We start from the raw sequence: 24,099 nt of genomic DNA on the forward strand, positions 1-24,099 counted from the left end.
AAGTAAAAAGGTAAGCAAAAAAGGGAGCCTTCGATGTATTTTAGGGCAAGAAGGAGCATGCGGATAAAAAACTAGCAGACCCCAGCCATAGTCAAAAGAGCCAATTACGATTGTGGACACCCCAGCTAAACAAAAGGAAAGGTCTCCTTCAAAGATATCCATCACCTATGAATGAGGAAACCAAAAACCTTCACTTGCAGAGAGAGAATTCAGATGATGGACTCAAAGATAGCTCTACAGGAAGCTGAGACAGTTCTACAGGAAGCTGAGAATTCTCTACAGGAAACTCAGGCTAAGCTAAGAGAGACCGAGAAATTGGAGGAAATGACATTTAAACAATCACAGGAAGAAGGAAAGACAAGGAAACATCTGATGAACAACAAAGAGAGGACAAGCTACAGGCTTAGGTTGAGGCGCTAACAAAACTGCTACAAGAAAAGGAGCACAGGTAGTGGGAATAAGTAGAGAGAAAAGCATGGTTTCATGACCGAGAAGAGGACATCACTTCAGAATCTTGGCATGACAGGGAGGCTAATAGAGTGAATTGGGTTAGTCATTATGCCAACAAGTCCAATGGGTGCTTTGTGCACTTTTTTGGTCAATTTTGAGACAAAATCGAAGGTTTTAATGAGCACTTGACAGCCAAATTTGTGGGAGAATAAGGGAGAGGATTTGTAGGAAGGTGTCCCCTTCATTTATGGGCCCTTACCTCAAATTCTCCACCATCAGCTCAGAGTTTAAGGGCCACCAAATCAATTATCACAAGGGTAGCTGAGCAAGGGATAGTAAAGTTGCTATTAACTACAAGTTTTGGCAGCCGAGCTCCTAAAGTTTAGGAGGGCTGTTGGGGTCCTCAATTTGTATAAATGAGAAGGCTTAGGGCCTCATTTCAATTAGTCACTTTTTTGGCAGAAGTTAGCTAGTTGGTAGTTCAATTTTAGCCATTTTTTAGGCAGTAGGTTAGCTCTACATTTCAACACATTTTCAAGCTTTTTCTTGTAGAAAATTTTGATGTAACTATGATTTCTTGAGCAATAAAGATGAATCCAGCTTTGCACTAGCTCTAATATTTCTTAGGAGGTTGTAGCTCTTGGGGTTGGGCCCAACCCAAGTGCCCAGTACCTCCTTTGTTTACTTTTATGTGTTTTTGCTGCATTCTTAGAATAAAATCTGCTATTTAGATTTAAATCTTGTTTTGTTGTTTAGGCTGCTTTTGATGATTAAAAAGGCTTTTCATGTTCAGATTGATTTGATAGGTTAATAACAGAGAAGATCTTTAGAAAAAGGCTATCAAGCACCTCTAATCTCACCTCTCGCTCAGTGGGACAATGAGCTGGGACCAAGGTGTCCTTGCTGCCACCAAAAACACTATCTTTGCTTCATCATGCAATTATTAGTGTTAGATTCTCATTTGCAGAAGTTGATACCAGTTGTGGTTACATGCTCAGGTTCATGATTGCTTAGTTTGCATAGCTATTTCACATTATTTCGTTGCAAATAAACTTCTGTTCATTTTATTTGCTGTTATTTAGATCATATTAGGTTAAAGTAGCTAGGTCCTTGATTTTCTGAGTCTTTGTTTGTTCAGTTTGAGAAATAACTTGCAGAGCACCTGTATTACCTCTCCATATACCTTTCCTCCATCAGATAATCTGCTCCAACCCTTAATCCATGATTCCTACCCTTCATTTTCCATACTTTTCCCACCTTGCCCTAATCTCTACATTCTTGTGCATCATCGCTTCCTCCACCCTCGAACAAATCCAATCGCTCCTTAGCCCCATTCACCAGGTCCTAGACCCCTTAATATCATTATCCAACCTCCATTTCCATTTTCCCACCATTTTTCCTCCATCAACCTGTTAGGTTCCTATACCAATAGGTGTCATATTTCATGATTGACTGTGGAAATGCCAAATATGATCATCCTTTCCATGCTGCAAAGATTCCATATTTTCAAAAAATCATGAATTTAAAAAATGTAGAGAGAGTATGCCCTAAAAGAAAAATCTAAGGGCAAAAAGAATGAATTGGTCAAGAAAAAAACAAAGAAAATGAACCCCAAAGAAAGACCAGGAAAGTGGCTAGTCAAAATTCCACTACTATCCTATCTTTTGCAAAACAAGTTCAGAATGTGCAATCACTGACTTCTGTCACACTTGAAGGATGGCCCAACAGCTCAATCTTGGCAAGTCCATATTTAAATTTCTTGTTTTAGAACTAGAGAATAAAGTCTGCCCAAACAGTTCAAGCTTGGCAGAAAAATAGTTAGATAGAGAAGCAAAGGGAGCTCAACAGCTAAATCTGAGCCCCTTGAAGAGATAAGGGCAGACTTAGATAGGAGGACAGCTGAAAGAAAACAAAAGAGAAAGGGTTTGCTAGTTCAAATGCACCCAATCAAAAAGAAGAAAAAATGTTAGGTGTATTAGGCTGGGTAGGTAGGTGCATGTTGCAGAAGCAGGTTGGTGATCAGTTTTGTCTTGTTGAATTTGATTTATCTCATGGATATCACAAGCTCCATGGCAAAGTGATTATAGTTCAAGTGGAGCATGACTAATTTCCCCTCTCATTCCCCATGAACACTTACTAACATCCCTTCAAGGACATTGGGATCTGCTCAATGGTTCTAATTCATTTCATTTTATGAAAAATACTAAGTGGAGCTCTGTGTTTACTTAGTCAAAACAAGCCACATTTCTTGTGTAAAAATAATCATTCCATCTCACTTTCATTTCCCTAAAAACCTAAGTTGTTACCTTATGATCTTAGCATTTACTACCCATAAAACCATATTAATGTTTTAAATTTATTATATAGATCCCTTTTAACTTTTCCCCGCTCCTATTATACATAAATAACATAAAAATCCCTAAAAATCTAAATATCCCAATCCTCGGCTTAATATAGCCATACACCATAAAGTTTTGGGAATTATAGGTTCACTTGGAACCTTATAATAACCCTAGCCGTGTACATATCCTATGGATTTTAATTAACACTTGGTCATTTAAATAACCAACCCGCGAACCCGAAATTGCAATACACTGTAATACTTCGTAAAAACATTAAAAAGCGATGGAATATTATGGCGGGCCCCGTACATTACCCTTCCGCTATCTTACCATGCTGCTAGCCGTCAGATGCGATCCCCCAGATCGGACGGTCCTCATCCATATCGCAAGCCCCCATATGCTGAACTATAGCGTCCGGGGAATCGGTGGTATTTCCGCCGTATGCAAGACACGCGTCAGGCACCCGGTGTGATCGCTGCCCCCTTTCACAAAACCACTATCGCCCAAAGGCGGTGCAGGGGCCAAACCGCTTACCGCCTATGCCCCCACCCTGCCGACGTCACCCGCTCGTCACCCTCACGTCAGCAGACACGTCACCCACCACCCCGCCTCCGTATCGTCTGTCGTGTCTGCCACGTCACTGCCAAGTCGACCTCCGTACCCTCGCTACCCAATAAGGATGACATCATGCTGATGTCAACCAACCAAAGCGCGCCAAAAACCCGCCAAAATCTGAATTTTCGTCAAAAAGCCATTAAAACGTCGTTTTTGCCCATTTCACTTTGTTTGTTCTGCGCGCTATTTGCATGGTTTTCAATGACCAAAATGCCATTGTTACTACACAGTCCACCAACCAGGCAATTCAACTCCATTGCTCGGTCCCTCAGCTCACTCTGCCACCTACATTTTTCACAGAGCGCCTGGTGAACTAGGTATTTACTCAATTTCTCCCAAACCATGTGTATTTCTGGTTTTGTCTGAGTTAAATCCGTCAAGCCAAACAATTGTGCAAATCCAATTGATAGTTCTTGGAAAATACACCATAGCTATCCCTGCGTTTCACGTTTTTCCGCAAAAATAGCCTGTTTTATCTGTTCCTTGCAAAAAACCAGAGTTCCATAACAAAAAACACACTGCCACCCCCGAACCTCTGCATTTTAACCTCTGTTCGGCACATTTTTCCCACGAAATTTCTTAGAACTTGTTTCCCTCTGCAAACTCCTCCATTTAGCTAAAATTCAAACTCAATTTGACCTGCAATTTCCACATAGAGCTCCATAGACTCATTTTTTACCTACTGTTGCTGTGAAAGTTCCAAATTCTAAATTAAATAATCACAGAGGCTGAAAAATGGAGACTCCAGTTGCCCTTAATGTTGCCCCCTTGAATGCACCACACAAGGAGTTGGAATGGTTGCCCTTAGCTGATAGGGACTTCCAAATACAAGACCTAAGGGGTATCAAAGACCATCTGCAAACATTTTGTGAAATCAGGAACAACTACCTAAACAAGACTGACCTCTATGGCATCTGGCATTCCAATCTGCCCAGATATTATCTCCCATCAGTCAATATATTTCCAGATATAATCCGATTGTGTTGTGCTAACTATGAGCCCACTCAAAGAGAAATCATGTCCCCAAATGGCACTGTCCTGTTCTATATCACTCCTGACTCAATCAATGAGATGTTGCATTTCAAGCCCAATCAGCGTCCGGCTCCCCTGTCTATGAAAATTTGCTAGACCAAGGCTCCAAATTGTCCTCTGCAGAAATAGGCCGAATTGCCAATTTATTCATGAGACCAAACTCCCATCCCAGAGACTCACCTCCTTATCGCCAGGTCTATTTCAATGAAGTTGGGAGAACTGTCATCGACATGATATCATATGTCCTTGGCTTTAGAACCAGTGAGTATGTTGATGAAACCATTCTTGCTTTGATGTCTATATTTATTCCAGGACACCCTCCTTCCATCAAGTATGACTTTGCTACCTTCATTAGCAACAAAATCCTTGAGCAATTCATGAGCCTAAATAGGGAAGGAGTTTTCAAGTATACAACCTATATCTATCATCTGTTTTTATACTATCAAACAGATAGTTTTCAGTTCCCTGTCAAGAAATTGGATGCAAAAGGAGAAAGGAGATCTGTTATATTTTGGACCCCAGTCTTCCATGTAGTCCATAAATCTCCTTATACTTATTGTGAGTTCATTGATCTATTCATATATCCTGATTCATCTCCGCTGATGACAAGTCCCCCTCCTAGACTCATAGCTGAAATGCAGAAAATCTTGTAGTTGTCCAAAAGCTATAAAATAGGTGATTGGTACTTTTACCAAAATCACACAGAAATTAGGATTTATGGCTGTGAGTTATGCCCCTACAAGCTACCAAGATACGTGCCTATGAGGTTATTTTCCCTTGAATACTTTAGGCAGTTTATTAGCTCAGATTTGAATCATTTTTATGAAGCCAAGAAAAAGGCTCAGCTGAAGCTAAGAAACCAACTAGGCCCCCTCATCATTAACAAAAAGGAAGGGTGGAAAGATGCTGAACAGATATTAAGTGAGCAACTGAAACTAAAGAGGAGTTTTTGGTGGGTACCCTATGACCCACAGGGATTTATCAATGATAGAAAGACAAAATATAGGCTATCAGGCTATGAGCATTGTAGAATCCCTGATATAGAACAATATGCTAATCAAGATGAATGGGTAGAAGGTACATTGGTAGAATAGATTACTAAGGAAGAGAAAATGGAGCAGGCGATGAAAAACCTTGAAAAAGCTCTTGAATTGGACTCTTTTGGACATGTCTCATTCAAATTGCCTCAACAAATTGGAGCAGGCACATCAACTGCTACAACTTCACAACAAACTGCCCAAGAAGATACTCCTCCTGCAGGCATATCCAAAGGCAAAGAAGTGATGCATTCAAAACAACAAGAGTTCATAGATCAACCTACTTCATCACAGCAGCAAGGCCAAGGGCAAATTCCTCCTGCCCAAACCCATGCACCAGAGATTCCAGCATTGCAAACTCCTCTCAATGAGGAGAAGGGAAGAAAAAGGGACCGGGAAGAGGATACACCAGTAAGTGGGCCAGCAGAACAGCCAGAAGAAAAGAGGCAGAGAGTGGATCCTCTACCTAAAGAGGAAGTTATTGAGGAGATTATTGAGAGTCCAAGAGGTGAAAGGGCAGCGAGCCCATTAATTTCCCTAGAGACAGAATCACCTACCTGTTCTCATGGACAACAATCGGGAAAACAACCCATTATGGAGATTTCATCAGCACGGCCACAAAGCAAAAAAAGTTCAGATATCAAGAGGCCATTCATGGAGATCAAGGCACAAAATGAGCCAATAAGAATGAAGCTCTATGATCAGTTCCTCAAAATGACTCCCACCAAGCAGCAGAGATTGATGTCTGCCTATGATATCAAGGAAGGGAAATTAATCTTGAGTCATTTCATACCCACAGTGCAGCAGCCACAGTCAGCTGCTGATTATATTAGAACAAATCTAGAGGCTCTGGCCAAAGACATTCACCCTTTAAACCAGGTTGAGCTGCACAAACAAATAGGTGAAATGGTTTATTCCACTTTGGCAGACAAGGCCATACAAGCTCAGCAATTGCAGAATTCACTGAACAATACATCTGCTCAATTAGAGTTGGAAAGGGTATCCTCTTTGGCGAAGGACAACAGGATAAAGTCCTTGGAAGAAATCATCATTGAGCTGGGACATAATCCCAAGGATCCCAAGGCAATAAAAGCACTCATAAAGAAAAAGGAGGATGACATAGCTGCCCTCAAGAAGCAGTTAAGACTGCCAGTTACTATGCATCTGCAGACCACAGAGATGGTGAAAGAAAGGGAAGAAGAAGACATGATGGAGCTGTTAATTAAAATGAATGAAATACTAGCAGAAACAAAGAAGGTTTTAGAGAAAGAATTGCAGGAAAAACAGGGAGAGTTGGCCTCTCAACCGGCTCAAACAGCCCCAATAGCCACAACTGCTCCTCCTGCAGCAACAACATCAGTCCCTCCCACTGCCCCAATGTCAACAACAGGTACCTCAGCCATAGATACTTCAACAACAACAGCAGCAGCAGTAACAATAGTGCCAGATACCAGCATGAGCATGGAGAAGATGATGGAGGAAATAAAGACCTTGGAACTCCAATGGCAGAGTTAAAGGAAGCCAAAGAAAAACTAGCCAAGTTGGAGGTAAGCTATGATAAATCAAAGATAACAGTGGCTGAGAAAACAAGAGAGGTAAAGGCCTTGGAAAACAAGGTAAAATATTTAGAGAAAGACCTGACTCTGCATAAAACTCTGTCAGAAATCAAGACAATTTTGTGGACTAAAATTGGCCAGTCCATCACCAATCAATGGAGATCAATTCAAACCATTCATGAGAAAATTGAATTGATAGAAATAGCCCAAGTGGAGACTCAAAAGGCCAAAGCATTATTAAGAAACATGCCAGAATAAGCCAACAGATTAATCCATTTTTTGAATACTCATACTAGAGAGCAACTAGAAGCTCTAGATATTCAGGACATAATAGGTACAATTCTGACAACTAAAAAGGTGCTGAACATGAAGAGTTTTGTGCAAAATTTGGAGAGAAAATGTCAAGAAATGCAAGTAGAAATAAATGCATTTATAGAAAAGTTTACAGCCTTGCAGCAAAGGGGTCTACCTAGCTTGTTAACCAACAATCAGAGACTGTTGACACATGAACAGTATGCTCACAGGGTAAACACATATGTTGCAAATCAGATTACAGCATCATCGAGCACTGCAGAAGACATAGTGCCTCCCTCTGGACAAAGCTTGTAAGACAAGTTGGAAAATCTGTTCTATATGGAACATGAAATAACACATCTTTTTGAAGTCCCACCCAATTTTTACAGGTACACTGAAGCTGATGAAATATTGATAAAATTACAAAGACACCAGTTGCCAACAAACCAATGGTGGCAGAGCATGTTGGAGGTTTTACCAAGGTAATTTTGGTGCTTGTTCTGATCATCTACATAGAATCAAAATTCAAATATATGGGCCACCTGTCAGAAAATGAAAATAACTAAGGAAGAAATTCACGCTGAATGCGTTAAGGCATAATCAAGCACAGATGATAGGGCCGTGATAGCAATACAGGAACGCAAATTAAAGAGACAGCTACCAGCTGACTTATTCAGTCAAAAAGTCAAATACAACAGATCAGCTAACGTAGCCAGTACAGTGGAAGTTACTTCTACATTGATTACGCTCTGTTTTCAATGTCATTTATTGCCTTTGAAGAAGTAGATGGATAAATTTATTGCTTGATATTTTCCCTATTAGATATTTTGTAACTCTTTTTGTATAAATACCTCCTCTAGAAATGTATTGGGGGTTGGCTAGTGAATATCATTCTGGACATACGCTGTAAATTTTGAGAACTCTTCTGGAATAAAGATTGCTGGAATGCTTTGCTGATGAACTTGCTGGTTCTGGAATTAATGGCAAAAGAATATGTTGTAGAATTCTCGTGTTACCTTATGGATCAATAAGTCCTTTAACTTTTGTTTTACTGTTCCTATATTTATATATCATCTATATATCATGTTCTAATTGTAGGAAAAAATAATAGCCCAGAATTTACTTTGTTGTACATTGTGTTCAATTCTTGTCAATTTTTGTGTTTTCTTCAGGACTAGAATAGGCAGGAATTCTTAACTGCTCCTGTCTCCCTGGTTCTTTCACTCTAAATATAATTAAGGAATTCTTAACTGCTCCTTGGTAATATTTATTCATTTCCCTCTGTTAGCATAATGAAATATTCTTAATTGCCTTTCATTCCCTGACTTCATTTCATCTTATTCCAGCTTGAAAATTGTTCTATGTTTAATTATCTTGCTCTGTAGTCCTCCTTTTGCCTAAGAAACCATACCCAGTAATTCATTCTCACTGACTCCATTAACCCAATGGTCTGAACTTCTTCACACTTTGCAGCCCTGTTTTATTGAATGTCACCTTCCAAACATCAAACAAATACTTGAGCCTCATAACTAGCCTAACATATAGCAAAACAAAGCTAAATCATAAAGAGAGAGCCCTCTCTGGTTGTAGATTGGCTAGAATCTGCAGCTAAAAGACTGGTTAGTGGTTACCTCGGCTGTATTCCCTCCTTAGAATTTTCCTGGGGAACAACCTGAGTGATAACATCATTGGCGACTCTATTGGGGAACCTGAATGACTGTTTGTTACTGCTGTCTATTTTCTAAAGCTACAGATGGAGCCTTAAGTTAGCCAGGCATCCTTTGAAACTGTTCTTGCTGTGCATTTATAGGAGTAAATAAACACTGCTTCAGTCTATCTCCAATATAGCTTTAGGCTTTAAACAACTGTCTCAAAATTTTGATCAGTTTCCTTGTATTTTCAAAAAGATCTTTAGGAAAATTCAAGTCTGTTACGATTCATATTTTCCTAGAAAAATATTGTCAAAAACAGTGTCCTTTAAACATTTCCAGAAAATACCAAAAACAGATTTAGAAGCTGGCTCCAAAGAAGAAAGTGCATTATACTAGATCAAATCCTGATCCTAACCCTCCAGCTATTTTTGAAAACCCTAACTTGATCTCTAAAAATCTTAAAAGACAAGAAAGTCTAGAGAATTCTGCTGATATAAACCTTGATATACTGCAGCAAAACCTTACCAAATCTGAGCTTACTCCTGGAAAAGTAGCAGTCCTTTCTACTCTTTCAGCACCTGCTTCTAGTTCACCATCATCACTTCAAAGCACATCTTCCACCCCTCCATTCACTCCATTTATCTTAGCTGTTATCCCTGTGCTTCCAACTGTCCTATTTATACCTGTAAATATGGCAAACCGATATGCTCCCTTGTCGTTGCCTGCAAATCCAGGGGCTATGCCTCAATACTATCAAGGCAAAATTACATATTTTGATGGTACTGGCTCCTATATAGCCCAACAAAACACTAAGAAAATGATGGACTACTTTGAGAACTATGAAATTGATGACAATGATGTGAGAATGAAAATTTTTGTCCAAAGCTTAACCGGTGAAGTAAGGACCTGGTTTAGGGAACTTGCTGCAAACACAATTGCTGATCTTGATGCCATGTACCAAACCTTTCTAAACTGATGGGAAAAGAAGAAGGACCCACTGCATATCCTATCAGAGTATGACATTTTAAAAAGAGGCTCATAAGAAACTGTCCAAGATTATTATGCTAGATTCAACAACGTGTACAAAGCTATCCCTCAGAACCTTAGATCTCCACCTGACTTGGCCTTGATCAAATTCCCAGATGGATTTGACTCTGACATGGCATATTAGCTGAGGGAAAGAGCTCCTGCCAGCTTAGAAGACATGCAAAGCATAGCTGTTAGTGTAGAGGCAAATCTGATCTCTAAAAGAGCCCGAGCTAGAGCTGAAAGAAGGACTACTTTCAAAGAAGATCCTTCAGCATTTGAACAAAAACTAGATGCAATCATCAAAGGCATGGATAGACTGGGTGATAGAGTGGAAACCATTGAAATAAAATCTTCTTGGGAAGGTCAACCAAGTAACACCACTAGAAATCCAAACTTTAGAAAAAATCAAAATCCTAACACCGGGAAGGCTGGCCCTGATCAGAATATCAGACCTCCATTTCAAGAGAACTATGCTGAGGCTTCAACCTCTAGTGAGCCAATAGAGGATACTCAAATCAACCTAATGGGTTTGAATAGTGAACAACAAATATTTTTAACACAAGATGACCAAGAAGCTCATAATTTCAACCAATTTCAAACCAAATCCGGAGAATCATTTGATTTCAGAGAAGGGTATGACGCAGCTGTCTATGAGGTCCATAAACAATACAAATTGAGAAGCAGAATGGTAGATGTGCCTGAACCTAGCAAGCTGAAAGATACCAAGAAGCCTACGTGAGCTAAGGATAAAGCTGCCCTGATAGAAATCCTTGTTAAAACAGAACTCAACCCAAAAGAACCCACGGTCAAGGATGTATCAGATTTACAACCATCAAGTAACCAACCATCCACATCCTTTCCTCCAAAAGAAAATGTAAACAGCTCTCCTGAAAACAATTTTAGAGCAGATTTAGTTCATAACAGCACTCATAATGAAGAAAAAACCACTGAAAACACAGAAAAAAAGGAAAACCTTGCTGCTTGGAATACAAAAATTCAAGTGGAAAAACCCTTCAACCTAGAAACAGAAATAGGCAAACTGAAAATAGCCATCCCATTGTCCGAATTGCCTATATATGAAGTTTACATAGAACAAATCAGTAGGTCACTTCAAATATCAGAGAATAGAGATGCAGTCAATGTTCTAGATGACCAACCAAAACTAATTTTTGGTCCTGAGGAAAATGGTAAAATAGTAGATGGAGGAGTCCCTCCATTCTATGTAAGCTTAAACATTCATGACAAAGTGCTACATAATGCAATGTTTGATTCAGGAGCTTCCCATAATCTGATGCCTAAATCTGTGATGGAAAGATTGGACCTAGATATCACAAGGCCATACAAAGATTTGTTTTCATTTGATTCTAGCCAGGTTAGGTGTCTAGGCCTAATCAAAGATTTGTGTGTATCTCTAGTGCAATACCTTGCCAAGACAATTTTGATGGATGTGGTGGTAGCTGATATCCCACCTAAATATGGCATGCTTTTGTCCAGATCTTGGGGTGCAAAACTCCAAGGATCTTTACAACTAGATATGTCTTATGCCACCATTTCAGTCTTTGGCCAGCCAAAGAGATTATACCGAGAAACATTGATGAATTATGTGGTCAGCAATCAAGAGAAACCCCAAAACTTCCCCATTTATTCCATGCATTTGGATATGTATTCTTTTATCTTATACAATGCTGAGATGTGCCCCAAATCTTAAGGCAAGTTTCTAGAATTAGCACAAGCAAGAGGCATGAATGAAGAATCCACTGCTCAAGATCTGAAACTTATTGAAGTAACTGATGCAGCAAACAAACCAGCCAAACCATATGACTCACAAAATCCAAATCTGCCCATTAAGACAGTTTCCAAAACTCCTAAGGCTAGTTACAATCAAGAAATCTTATGGTACTTAGAGTTTGATGGGTCAGTGAATAAATTGGGAGCAGGGGCAGGGATTTGGATACACAACATGCAAAATGACCATGCTCAAGGACATGCATATAGGCTGAATTTTAGATGTACAAACAATATGGCCGAATATGAAGCCCTTTTGCTCGGACTCAAATTGATTAGAAAGCTAGGGGAAGCTAAAGTTTCAAGTTTAGGGGACTCAGATTTGTTTATCCAACAGATAAAGGGAAACTTTGTTACAAATGATCTTAGGCTAAGATCTTATAGAGGGGCAACAATTGAAATACTTAACACCTTCTTAGAATTCCAGCTCACCAAAATTCCAAGAAACCATAATTTACACGCACATAGTTTGGAAACTTTTGCAAGCACTTTCAAGCTGCCATTTGAGCCTAACCACCACTTCACTGCTGAAATTAAACACAGACCTATTGTTCCAAATAATGTAAAAAATTGGCAAGTGTTTGAAAATGATACACAAATCAATAATTTATTGACTTTGAAAGAGGAATTCTCAAGCACAAACATAGACACAAGCACCATTGGTAATCAACAGCAAATAGACAAAATTGAGAAAAATATATCAGCTAAAACAACAAATCAGATTTTGCATCCAACAATTTTTTCCAACAAAAATTTACAACAGCTGAAGCAAATGGACCTTGATGAAATTGTTGAGGCAGAAGCTGAAGTAATTGAGTTGAAGGACAATTTTCTGCCCACAGGCTTGACTCCTTTGGAGGATATATTTGATTCGAATGATATACCAAGAAAGCCAAAAATGCAGCCTTTAAATGTAGAGATTGAGGACTATAATATAGGAACTGCAGAGGACCCTAAAATGATAAAACTTTCCAAAGCCTTGCCTCCAAATCAAAAACTGAAATACATTGAGCTCTTTAAAGAGTTTCAAGATGTCTTTGCATGGAGCTATGAGGACCTCAAGTCCTATGATACTTCGATCATCCAACACACAATACCTTTAAAAGAAAATCAAAAGCCTTTTAAACAAAAGTTGAGAAGAGTAAATCCTGTTCTTCTTCCTCTCATTGAAAAGGAAGTCAAAAGAATGTACCAAGCTGGAATAATTGCTCCTATTAGATTTTCAGAATGGATTTCGAATCTAGTGCCTACTAGGAAGAAAACTGGAGAGATAAGACTGTGTGTTGACTTAAGAAATCTGAATAAAGTCTCTCTCAAAGACCACTACCCCTTACCTAAGATGGATCACATTTTACAAAGGGTAGTGGGAGCTTCTAGGATCTCACTGTTAGATGGATTCTGAGGATTTTAGGGGCGCGGACGAGGTCGAGGTCGAATGGGACCAGGAAGGGGTTGCGGACAACTAATTTGTTACAATTGTAGAGGGCCAGGGAATTATACCTATGATTGTATGAATCCGACGAGAACATCATGTTTATATTGTACTCATTTTGATCATGAGGCAGAGGACTTCCCTACACTGATAGTGAAGCTGTGCGAGAAACGGGTACTCCAGCCTCCCCCGACTTAGAATTTGCAAATGATGAGGTTTGAGCCATGGGAAGAGGACTTGAATGTAAACATAGTGCTCAGAAGCGATATCATGATAGGAGAAGACAAAGGTAGGCAACCTGAAGAAAGTGTGTGGGTTTGCAAGGCTCCTACAAGGGAACCCAAATTTGATCTGGAGCATGTGAAGGAGACATTCATGGAAGTTAAGTTGAGCTTCATGGAGGCTTCCACTTCAGGTAGTAAGGATCAACTAGAGTGAGAGATGGATCCTTTAATTATCACTACCTTTCTGGAGACATGTATGAAACTAGTGCATCACAATAAGGTTGCGAAAGTTCTATAGGAACTTATCACTAGGTGTGCTGGGTCAGGAGAACCTCACATAGTCTGGAAGCTCAGGAAACATACATCATGAACGGGAAGGGATATGAGATTAACTACGCAAATTGGGGAGTATGAAATGGATCAAATGTAATGCGAGAGAAAACATGGGATCGTATGGGTAGGCTCGCGTTGCAATGGTCCCCTATTCAATTGTGAATGGTGAACTAGCAGAAGATCCTATCGGTGGGAATACTGCAGGGAATAATAATAGACATCGAAGGTGGGAGTGTGCTTGGAGATTTTGAGGTGATAGAAATTGTTGATGACAAAAATCCCTATCCTGTGCTACTGGGAATAGACTGGGCCATTGATATGAATGGAGCAATAAATATAAAGAAGCGCAAAATGATTTTTGAGAAAAAGTCACTAAGCGTATTGGTACCTTTAGACCCTATGGAAGGAGCGCACTACACAGAGCCAATGTGCGATGACGAGAACAATGACAAGCTAGACTGTATCTACAAGATAATTGCCCTATAACAAGATTCGGTGAATCCTATAGTGGATGGCTGGATTTTGTGGGTGTGAAAGCTCCTACACATCAGATTCGGATGAGGAAATAGAACAATGGTAGAATCAGTTACATGAGGTAACCACACTTAATTGCAACATCATGGTAAGATCACTGCACTGTGTGACAACCGATTCAAGAAATTTTCCTGTGTATGATGAGTTGACAGTGGTGGATGAATTCCTAAAAAAATTTGAAAGTGCAGTGCTAGAACAACAGCGGTTCGATGTTCTAAAATGGGCACTGCACATAGTACCTGCAAGGTGGTGGGGTACGCATCAAAGAAGCATTGAGAGTTGGCACAAATGTAGAAGGGGGATGCTTATAGTATTTGGAAAACCTCAACGATGGATGAGAGCCATTTATGAGTAATGAAACAACATCCATGCCCACCTTTCCAAATGGGTACAAGCATATGGTACACAGCCTATACAAACGCACATTGCTATCACTATAGGAAACAGGTCCAACAAGTAGAAGCAGGAAAGATAAGTGCGTGAATGATGAAGCATGATAAAAACTACTGCGCCAAAAATCATACACGGGGAAGCCTTTGCAAGGTGTGTGAAGTACTGAACAAGGACCACCATGTGAGACGCACCAACTAGGACCAGTGCATACCAGCGGTTGTATGGGATTATAGGACCATGTGCAAAATTATGACCGTTCAAGCACTTCTGAAACAGATGTATGAAGTAGGGGCTGTATTCGTTGTGGATCATGTGAAGATGAGTCTGTGCATAACAACACCTATATATATGATGGTCCACGCCAACCAGAATGAAGAAATCACATAGGTGCATGAAACAGAACATATAAGACTTGAGGATGAAATCCGAGAGGGAAACTTTAGACTTCACGAAATTGAAAAAGACTGGGTACGACTAAGGGAGAATAGCGATTTAATGGACATAGGGGTTAAGAAGCTGGAAAACAAAACAAAGGAAGCATTTCTCATCGAGAAACTAAGGATGGCAAGGCAAGGTATGTATAATCATACTGACAAATTTGAAAGCTATAATCATGAATTGGTTAGTCTACTGGCATGGCTGAGATAGTTTCTCACCAAACATAGTGACCAGGGTAGTGCAATGAAAATCATAGAGTGTGTGACGCCGATCACTACAAGGTGTTATCAGGAAAACTAGTGTCCATTCAGAGCTACTAGTCCCACTAAGATGGGTAGCTATCTTAGAAACAAACAAACTAAAGTCACTTGTGTTTTCCTTTATGAGATATAGATGAGAAAGAAGCAGAGAGTACCAACCTCAGTCTTTCACTTGGTTCCTTGCTTGTTTCCTTTCCCCTTTGACAGAAATTCGCCACTCCTTCCTTACTTGTCCCACTTCAAAGAGCACATGTAGAGTCAAAGCAGCATAATACCATCAAAGCATAGAGAACTATAACCATAAATAATATAGGATTAGATGTATATTAACCATACAAATGCATATATCAATACAAGATTCAGAGATATATAAGAATATGGAAGAAAACTCAAATAGCTTTATTGATAGAAGTAGTAGAAGAGAGGATTACAACCCATTGGTTTGACCCAGTGCCATCCTCCCAGCATGAAATCCCTCTTCAACTCATGAAAATTTTAGATCACCCAACAATACAATGTTGCACAGAGAAACCAACAACACTTCCTTACAAAATACAAAATTCCAGCCTCTGGATCTCTAGGATGAGGGATCCATATATATATGTTTACAGGGGGTTGAGTCAGCTTCTGGGATTTTGATTAGTTTCATCCCTTTGGTATTTCTTCATTCCACTTGGAGATTTTATGATCTCTTACTCATCCCTGGGCGAATTCAGAGAGGCAAGTGTCAAATGAGCAGCTTCTAGAAGATTCTCAGGGTCTCCACCTAGCAAACTGCTTCTTCCATTTTTCTGCTCTTGCTCATCGCACCATACAGAAGGGCCTTCCAATATGCATCGAACTTTTTTCATGTGGCAGGTGAGATGCATTGCGCCCTTAGCACTGAGAAGTTTGTATGGTACAATTTTAACCAATTCTGAGTATTTTTTCATGGAGAACTTTTGGGAGATGATGTAATCAGCTGACCTTGCTCTCTAGGGTATGAAACAACACTTTTAGGGACTTATAAACCCTTGGTTTATGGACATATGTGAATGGGGTTGTAGTTCCCAGATATTTCTATAATAGTTGCCCCCTAAAGCATGAGGTCGTAAATCTTTTTGATGTCAGGTGAAATGCTTTATCGTGAGGATCCGAGGTTTTTCGAACTGGAAGGTGACCTATAATAAGATACAATACAATAAATTATCTTCATAATATTTTCATGATCTAGCTGAGGCATTCATTCCCATTCTCAGCTTTATAAATTCATTTTCATGTACATAGGACAGACAACCGTCTGTGTAGCAGATTGATGATTCTGGTAGAGCCATCATCCTTTGGTTTGGATGATTATCTGTGCAGCAATGATGTACATTTGGTGTCTTTATTTTCCTAAATATATCGCAGCCTAGATGGATGAAACTAGATCCATGGTCCTCAAAAATCATTCAATCTTCGCCCGAAGTACAATTCGGTCCATGTGAAAATCTGTTCTGACGTCGAACATGGAAAGACATCACCTGATTACCAGCCAATGATGTAAGTTGTTAACATGTGCGAGAGGAATCACCACCCACCATCCACGAGATCGACAGTCACCAGGATTAACGACGCCGGAACACGTCTCTAGCCTAGACTTCTATGTTGTGCGTTATGTTACAAAGCGTTGTTAAGTTCATTCAATTTATTTTAGGTTGATCTTTTTAAAGTTTGCCTTTCAAGGTTCACCACGAGATGTATGATACAAATTCCTAAATGCAGTCTAAAGATGATAAGCAAGCTTTATATCTTTTCAATTTTGAAAATCCTAGCTACTAAGGGAAAAGAAAGACACCATCTTTTCTCAAAGAGCAATCAGCACACTCTAATGCACTTTTCCTAAATCCAACATGCAAACTATCAAATGCAAATGCACAATGCAGGTGTTTGTTTTCCACTTTCTTAGTATTGATGCCTACAAAGAAAGCTTTTTGTACAACTTTGAATTTGCTTTTAAATGATCAATACAAACAAGTTTACTTTTTCGAAATCAGAGAAGATAGAAGAGATTACAACACTTAACGATTTTCGAAATAAAGACTTGTTTCGACACTTAAAAGAGACAAATTCAAACCAATAAGCAAAAGTAAATGTATAATCAATCTGCAAACAGCCAATGAAATCTCTTCTAAGATCACAATCAACAGATCTGAATCAAGGGCTACAGGATGACTATTTCACTCATGTAAAGGAAAACTATAAATGATGCCACAAACACATAAAAACACTCACAGTCTTTTTGTACAAAAGGAGGTGGAATGTAAGTAGATAAAAGGGGTTATTAGACTGGTACCTATGCTGGTTACAGGCTGCAAAAACAGAGATCAAAACAAGGCAAAACAGAGCAGAGAACCCCAGCTGCACAAGAGCAAACTGGTTCAGCGCAACCTCAACACAGGGGTTTTGACATTCAGCGCAGGTAGCCTTCACGGGACCTGCGTTGAAATGTAGAATCCCTTCACTGGGTCTGCGCTGAAGGAGAAACTCTCGTTTCCCTCAGGTTCTGGGTCAAAGATTGCTCTTTAATTCACTGTTTTAGGCCAAATAAAAGCAACAAGCAAGGTGTAATCAAAGGGATGCTTTGAGAGGTTACTAAGATCTATCACAAGGATCATCAAATCATTTGTTGTTTAGATCATAGACAAGTCTAGCAATTGGATCAAAGCAGCAACTTTCTACTTTACATCTGGGAAAGATGCAGTTCGATTGTTGTTGTCAAGTCTATGATGCAAACAATGATAGAAACACAAATAAAATGACTTAAACAAATCTCCCCAGCGGAGTCGCCAATTTGTTGTGGGGAAAAATGCCTATGCAGGACGATCCTATCCACCTAAGGTGTGACAGTGCCTTAGCAACAAACGAGTACAGCTATGCTGGTTTCTTCCTTTATGAAATGTGAAAGAAGAGAGATCAATAGACTCACCGGTGTCTTCCGTTTGTCCCTCGATCCGGTCTCTCTCCTCTTTGGGTGTTCACAGCTACTTGCCTTCCTGCTTATCCAGCTTCAACTTCCTGCAAGATCACAAGAGAACAGCTACTTGAGACAAGAGAAGAACACTACACAAAGACAGATGTTCACATTCATAACTAGTTTAGGATTAGAAATAAACCAAATACACTAATACATTCATACATCAAAATACATCAGCATATAGGAGAAACCAAGATAGCTTTATTGATGAATAACAAGGTTCAGGAAGAGATACAACCCAGAGGGCTCCAATCCAGCATCTCCTTCCCAGCAAATGGAATTCCTATCTTCAACCCCTTCAAAGCATTAAGCACCCAATGATTCCAGTCTCAAACCAACAACAATTCTTTGCAATAACAAAATTCCAGCCTCTAGATATCATGGAGGAGAGATCCATATATAGATGTTTGGAGAGAGGATGAGTCAGCTTGAGATCTGACTAGTGTCCTCTCCCTCTGTCAGTTCTTGAGTCCACTTGGAGGTTCTTGCTTCCACTTGGAGATTTGGAACCTCTTACTCATCACCAGTCGAATTCCCTGAGGCAAGTGTCATTTTGGAAGCTTCCTGGGTTTTGACACCTTGAGAAATGAGCTTGTCACTTGTCCACTCTCGTTCAGTGCAGGTAGCCTTTGTTCCAGTTGACATTCAACGCAGGTATCCAGTGTTGGCTTTGACATTCAGCGCAAACAGCTAGTGTAGCCACTGAAATGATCCTGAATTGACTTTTTTTTTAGCAGTTTCAGGTGGAGAACTTCTGTGAATTGCTGTGGTTTGTTAGCCTTGTTCCTCTAGGGGTAGGAACAACATGTTTAGGGACTTTGGATCCCTTAGATTATGGACATTTCATGCTCAATGCTGTAAGGCACAAAAATATCTATAACAAATAGTATACCTATATCGATTACTTTTCCGTATTTAATCTACTAGACCTGGATAAAGAGAAACCTTTTTCCAATAGATGTTGACCTCATTTTGTTATGAGTACGAGGCAGTGGACTAAACTCGTGTTTTGTCATGACACTTTAATGAGCTCAGTAACAAAAACTCAGGATTTTTCATTTTTTAATGAGCATGAAAAAAGTACCTCAAAGAATGCTTAGGTCATCTTTAGCATGTTTAACAAGCAGCAAGACACAGCTCGAGATTTTTTCAATTTAAAGAGCGAGAAAAAAGTGCCTAAAAAGGGTACTCTGTTGGTCCTTTTTAGTTTATGAGCTGGAACTAGATCAAAAAAGAGGTGCTCAGAGCATCATTTGCATATATTTAATGAGTGCAAATGATGAAAAACTCAGGGATGTTTATATGGTTTAAAGAGCGATAAAATATCCCAAAAAGTGCTTTACGGATTGTGGTATATATTTTTAACGATCTCTACCACAAAAACTCGGAGGTGTTTATATTTTTTAAAGAGTGATAAAATGTCTCCAAAGGTGCTCTATTTATCATTGCATAATTTTAATGAGCGCAAGGACAAAAGCTCGGGGATGTTTATATGTTTTAAAGAGCGATAAAATGTCTCCAATAGTGCTCTATTTATCATTGCATATATTTAATGAGCACAAGGACAAAACCTCGAGGATGTTTATATTTTTTAAAGAGCAATAAAATATCCCTAACATTGCTCTATTTCCGAAGTATATGTCGGGTGCCATATTAGGCATAATACTTCTTTAAGTAGAGCCCATTCCTAGGCTCCTTCAGCGGGACTCCTTCCCAGTCCTGTAATTCGTATGCCCCTTTTGAGAGGACTTTCGTAATGATGTAGGGACCTATCCAAATGGGTCTAAGCGTGCATGCCTTCAAGAGATTATCTTTTGGATGATAGAGTGATATGAAATCACCCTCTTAGAAAGAAGAAAACCTAACCGCTTGTGCAAATCTGGCTTGTACCCGCTCCTTGTGAGCTGCGAGTGATAAATCAGTAGCTCTACGAATTTTATCCAGTTGTTTGAGATATAGTAGGTGTCCTTCTTCATGCCGTAGGGCCGGGCATGGGTTCAACAACTATATCAAGGGAAGGAAGTGGCCACCCATTTCATTTTGCCACATCATAAAGTTGGATCTCATGTGTGACAAATGACGAGTTAAAGTCAGGCATTTCCTCATGAGACCAAACAAATTGTTCATGGAATTCCTCATGTAGGCAGGTGGAGTTTGCAATTTCCTCAAGACTGCAATCTATGCTCATTTGGGTATCTTCCATGGTGCCTGTCGTGACTGAAATATCTATGGGCATTGACCTGGAAGTGTCGTCCATATTTTCTTCCAACCCATAAGTTTGGATGCTTGTATAGGGTGGGGAAATGTTTTCTTTTATGTCAGAGGATAGGACTTGAAGAGGCATCATGTTCGAATTAGATGTCAGACCCTAAATATGCCATTCCTCCCAATGTTGCTCTCCAAAACTCATCATTTCTCTAATGGCTTTGTCCGTTGAGGGTATTTGATCACATGGATCTAAAGGAAGAGTGGTTATGGGAAAGGGGTGGTACCGTTGGCGATAGCCAACTTGACCGGAGATGTGGATGTTGATTTAATGCCTTGGTAAGCGGATTCAGCTGATGACAACGGCATCTGATCTCCGAATGTGTCAAGCTCTGATGGCACTTTTAGGATCCATGGATTGGTTAGTTCATGAGGAATTGATGAAAGCATGTTGACTGATTGTGGAACTTGCAATGAGGGAAGAGGAAAACAACCCATCAGGGAGGAAGCCTTCAACAAACCAGTACTGATACTGACAAAACTGTCAGTTACACCTCCTACTAGGGGTACGGAGCTATGTGGCAATGGTGAATAATTAGAGGTGTAGAAAGACAACTGATCCACTGTTATGACCTTTCCATCCAATGGAAATAGGATGATACAAAAGACAGTGGATACGATAGCCATCATGGCATATGTCTAACTGCAACCGAGCAACAGATTATAGTCAAGTTTTCGGTTTACTACTTCTACATCCACCATTACAGTTTTCCCAGCCAAAGTGATGGGAAAACTGGCTAAGTATCCTTTTGGGACAAATTTGTGGCTGTTGAAAGCTTTAAGGGAGTTCGACGATGGTGAGAGGGTTGGGGAACCCAAGGTGAGCCAACATGAAGTCGACATGACGCAAGTTGAAGCACCTTCGTCAATGATAGTTCAGTGCATATCTTTCCCTTTCGAAGTGATATGCATCTGAAATGCAAGCTGGTGGGAAAGGGGAGGTTTACACTTGTCCATGTTGAAAATGGCAAGCATGGAATCCACAAGGTCAATACCCCTGATAGCTGAAAGAAAAGCTTTCCTTTGGCTAGGGCATATTTGTAATACTTCGAGCACCAACATAGCTGACGGCTCTTGCGTCGAATCCTCTACAATGTTGCAGTGTTGGGTGGCACGTGCAGATGTGTTGTGCATTGTGCGTCGAAGTGCCCCCTTAGGGGGTTGAATTACAAAGGCCTCAACTGGCCTTTCAATTCGCAAATTTTTGGGAAGTGATGGGTTTTGATCTATGGATGATTCTGCTGCTGGAGCGACAGGAGCTTCATAAGATTTGGCTCTAGCTGTTAGTTCTACCATTTCAAATGTGTAAATGGTAGAACTTCCTTCACCAACTGAAGGGTGTTGCGAACTGTCGCTACCCCCTGACGTGGGTAGCGGTTGGTTGGAAATGAGATGTTGCTGTTGTTGATTAGGAAAAGGATTTCTAAGGACAACAGGTGCCTTACCAGAATCTTTCTTGGTAAGGTAATTCGTGCATTCTTGAAGACCCAAACAATGCCAGGTTACGTGATCGTCAAGACAGAGTTTGCATGAATAGTTGGTGCCTTTATCCTTTTTCGTATCAGTTGGCACATCAGCCTTCTGTTTCAAGTTGGGCTACTTAGATGACTGTTCCTCAAAAGGAGTGGTCTTGTTCTGTTTCTTCTTGTTCTTGCTACTAGATTTCTATGTAGACTGCACAGAGTTAATCACAGTGGTAGGAAGAGAAGTCATTTTGGTAGAGGGGTCCACTGCCAACTTGGCAACAGACCCACTGAATTGTTTTACAGTGCTCATGGAGGTTGCGCCGGTGATCCTGATGGCATGCACTCTAGGGTGTTGAGTGGTGGGAGGATTGGGGTTACCGGGAGCATAGGGGATAATGTCGTAGAGAGTGCCAGACTATGAATAAATTAAATCCAAGTGTTGGGCACGACGTATGGATTGGTCCTCCATGACCGCACCACCTAGAGCAACATCTCTAGCGATTTACGGGAGCAATGACTTATAGAACCAGTCTGTTAAGAGAAAATTAGGGATGGGAGCTTTGACTAACCTCCGCCTATGTCTCCATTCATGGATATGATCAGAGATGTGGGTGGCAGTATCCTGACGAAATGAAGTAAGGAGCTCCGTCCCTGTCTCATAACGGATAGGTAACTGAAAGTGCTTTAGGAACTCCATCACTAAAGCATCAAAGGTATTCACTAACGCATGTGGTAACTCAATATACCACTTTGCAGCATTGCCAATGAGGGTGCGGGGAAAAAGATGCAACTGAACACTGTCATCCACCATGGAGTTAGAAACACACCATAGATGGTAGGTGGTGACATGAGTGCCTAGATCCTCCCCTTGTTTTCCATCAAACTTAGGAATATCCACCGGTATTTTATGCAGGATTGGCAACCATTGTAGGTTATGGTAGATTGGGTCGTTAGTAAACTTGTATAAGTTGGGGATATCAAATGTTTCCAAAAAAGGAAAATTGTTGGGTGTCCCCAACTCGGACCATTGTGATGATGGATGACCGAAGGAGCTCTGTGCTCCACCCATCGTTTGTTCCCCCATGTTGTACATGGGCTTCATGGTGTAACAATTGCTTTGCGACACGGTGTTGTAAAGTGGATTACCATGAGGATTTTGATACTGGGGTATGAAGTTGCTCCCAGTATAAGCGGTGCCCCCTTGACTCATCCGAGTTTGTGAGTAGGGTGCCCCCATGGATTGGGTGGGGATCCCTTGTGGATTCCCAACCGACACTGAACTAACCATATGGCTTTGATTGACAGAGGGAAAACTCATGTCAATCAGCGATTGTCCATGCATGTCTGAACGGCGGGGGAACTGTGACATTCCCTGCCACCATGTGCATATTGGGAACTACCCCAGATATCTAAATCTCGGGGTTAGAACCATACATTAGTGGTCGACCTTGGTGTTGGTAAACTGGAACCACGTCCATAGTGCCACATTGAGTGTTATATGGAGCACTATATGTGGCACTAGATAAAGGTATGCTTTGGAGCACCATAGGAGTTGAACCTGGCATCTACTGGGTTCCACTGATAGAGGGTGTTATGTGAGTTACAGTGCTTGGGACAAATGGGATTGCAGGGTTCCACATTGTTGGTGTTGTGATGACTGTCGACTGGGGGAAGTGGTAGAGGAATCACAGTGTCTCTATAATTCCACAACCCTTAAGGTGTCGACTGAATAGATGGGAGAGTTCCTCCTAGTGAAGAGTGAAGTACTGGTATGATGGGAGCAATAACAGGATCCGATTGATTTGTAAGCGAAGTGTTAAAATGAGGAAGAAATCCTTCTGTGAAAAAATCCTCTGGACAATCAGAATCATCAGTCATCCAGAATGATCTCATGTGTGATTTAGGAGACTAATTCCTCGAAGATGAGGAATCTGAGTCAGTGGATCTTGGTATATCCTCCACAGTGA

Source organism: Pinus tabuliformis, chromosome 7, assembly GCF_031772625.1.
Source record: "Pinus tabuliformis cultivar Carrire ecotype Pingquan chromosome 7, CPIR1, whole genome shotgun sequence".
Lineage (NCBI taxonomy): Eukaryota > Viridiplantae > Streptophyta > Pinopsida > Pinales > Pinaceae > Pinus > Pinus tabuliformis.